The sequence below is a fragment of the Morone saxatilis genome, unplaced genomic scaffold (assembly GCF_004916995.1).
Source record: "Morone saxatilis isolate NCDOM2014 unplaced genomic scaffold, NCSU_SB_2.0 Contig10, whole genome shotgun sequence".
NCBI classification, from domain to species: Eukaryota; Metazoa; Chordata; class Actinopteri; family Moronidae; genus Morone; species Morone saxatilis.
Window position 1 is genome coordinate 13,853,572 of NW_023339652.1, and position 2,846 is coordinate 13,856,417.

Below are 2,846 nucleotides of genomic sequence, written 5' to 3' on the forward strand. Positions count from 1 at the left end.
CACCACCTGAGTCCCTCTCTGCAGCTGTTAAAGCCGTCCTTTGTGTGTGCTGCCGGTAGGGCCTTAATGAAAAGCCTGATTGTGTGTCCTCCTCCTTAATACCCCCTGACAAAGAGCAGCGAGGTGAGGGGATTCTGATAAAGCTGGCCCCAGCGCCATAATTAAGAGCCGCCACCGCCGATTGCTGCTCTCTCCTCTCGCTTTTTTTCCCCCTCAACTGTTCTCCTGCTTTGTTGGGAGAGGGCTGCTTTCAGTCTCTCTCTCACTCTGTCTCCCACTTTCTGCCTCCTTGTGTCCTTCTTGTTGTCATCTTTCTCTCTTCACAAGTTACTCTCCACATATATCCCCCCCCCCATCTCTGTCAGGAATGATAAATCAAGAGATAGATGGACAAACGGGGCGGAGGAGATGACAGAAGTGCAGAGAGAAAAGCAGGGGAGAAAAGGATGAGTGCGGATTATTAGTGACCAGGTGCAGATAGGCTGCTCTGTAATTACTCTGAGAGAAAGGGAGAGAGAGCGAGAAAAGGGGAGGGAGAAAGGTCAGAGATGAGGGGAGGAGGAGATGGAGGGTGAGGAAGGGCAGATAGGGAGAGGAGAGGAAGAATACAGTACCTAATCATTGTAATATTGATAAAATGTGCCTGTTGACAGCTCTGAATTGCTTGAGGTCATGCCCACAAACAATACAGTACACGGAGGTCAGACTTTTATACTGGTGTCACACCAAGAAGAAAACTTGGGAATGTTCTCAGGGCTTGACCTTGCATTTCTGACCTGAACCTTCTGCATAGCGGTCAGCCTCTTGGCTGTACCAGGACCTTCTACTGTGCATGTGTGTGCCCATGTAAATATGTGTGTGTGCTTGGCATAAGCCAAGACTTTCCTTCGGACATATTTTCCCATATAACTTGGTTCTTAAAAAAAAAAAAAAGCTAAGACATTCTTTTCTCCAGTGGGGTTAGGGGGGGGCGGGAGGGATTAAAGAATTATTTCAGGACTGTGTATTCTAGGAGATGGGTCTTTTCTCCTCGCTCCCTGGACAAACATGAGCTGGGTGGATATTTATGCTCCTCCTGGGGGTCGCTGTAACAAAAGGGAGAAAGACGGAGGAAAGCAAACATATTGCTCTTGGCTTGGGGACAGCGACCTCAGCGGACGGAGATAAAATTTCTCACTGACAAACAGACGAAAGAGGGAGATAGATGGAGGGAAGTGAGATGCAAATACGTCATCGATATCCCTTTGGTGTCAATTTGTGTGCAATTTGACATTTCTAAAATTCTTAAAGGGGCTCTCCACAGATTCTGAACATGAAACATTTTATTTCAATATTTTTCAAAGAAGGCTCATGCACTTGAGAAGAGCATTTTTCAGGCAGGGATCGCCTAAAGAAAGATGCTATAGAGTTGCATTTTGGAAAATGTAGGTTCCAGTGTATAGTAATACTACAGACTAAAAGTAAGGGTATCTTGGCCTCTGCTGCTTCACTTATGATTATCAATCTGTCTCTTGTTAGTTCCCCAACTTTGTGAAAGTGCAATGCTTAAACACTAGAAAGCCCCTTTAAATGAATTTCAGTGTCATCTTAAAAGAGCTAATTTGAAAATTACATGAAAGAAGAGAATTTGACAAACCTTGGTACTGCAGAGACCACTTGTGGAATAACACAATATCCTTTTTTAATTTGAGAGCTGAGTTGTATTGTGTATTATGTTGTATTATGCAACTTAGTTTTAGAAATGAAAGGAAAAACTGAAAATCAGTTTAGAAATTTAGGTTTTTAAGAAAATTATGCCAAACCTGAAAATGCAGTACTGTTTAGAACAAATTCTTTGAAATAAATTATAGAGAGTCCTTTCAATGGTTAAACAGCTATAGTGTCAAAATGTTGTCATGTCAGTGGCTTGGACATTATTGTGTTAATGTTCAACAAGTGTTCACACAAGTCACAGAAGTCCATACTGTGCAGATAAAATCTATTCATATCTTCAAAGCTACGAAGCGCCGTGAGAATATGTCAGAGCACAATGCTACACATGTCCTATTTAGAGCTGCAGCACCAAACTACATCAACTCACAACAACTTTGAAAGTTGCCAGAGAGTTTTCTCAGGGGCGGCCCAGCCTGGCGCAGCGTGCCAATCCGGTTGGAGTTGGCGGAGGCAGTGAAAAGACAAGCCCACCACTTGACAGGGTATTTACGTGGGCAGTGGGCGTGGGTGAAGATGGCACTAATTAAAATGGAATGGACTTGTTTGGGAAGCTGTGAAACTCTAAGGGGGTGGGTGGGATTACATCGGCTCAGTCTCTTGCTCTTCCCTTTTGTCTTGCTACTTTTTTTTTAAATTGTAAATATTCTCAGGATAAAAAGCCCAACAAAAAATACAGGCGTCTCTGCCAGGACATGTTTTTTTTTTTTTTATTTGGCTAATCACCGCCCGGCTGTGTGGCGAAATGTGTTGTTTACCATTTGATAAGGAGGAGACAGAGAAGAGAAGAGAGAAAAAAGAGTGGGGTTGCTTGCAAGGGGATGCCGGGAATTAAATGCAAGTGGGGGGCTTTAAGCAGAGGGGGGGGGGTGGTTGGGAAGGGTGGTAAATGTGACCTGCCCCAGGTCTGCCTGCCCCCACATTAACACAGGAACGCAGCCAGAACATGTTCCAACACAGCCACCACCACACTAACACATATACACACACACAAACCGTCGCAGCAGCCCAGACATTGCTCTGTGAACGGCAAACCACAAAAAAATAAGGGAAGGAAAAAAAATACTTAGAGCGTGCACCACCAACCGCAAGCCTCGTGCACCACCTCCAGTCCCCTCTCCCTATCCCAACCCCCC

At 44.6% G+C, this 2,846-nt stretch overlaps 1 protein-coding gene across 1 annotated transcript in view; it reads right to left on the reverse strand.

Moving 5' to 3' along the window:
* sox5 (SRY-box transcription factor 5) overlaps nucleotides 1-2,846 on the reverse strand; it is a gene marked incomplete at its 5' end in the record, with an annotated part of 56,087 nt that overhangs the window by 24,307 nt on the left and 28,934 nt on the right.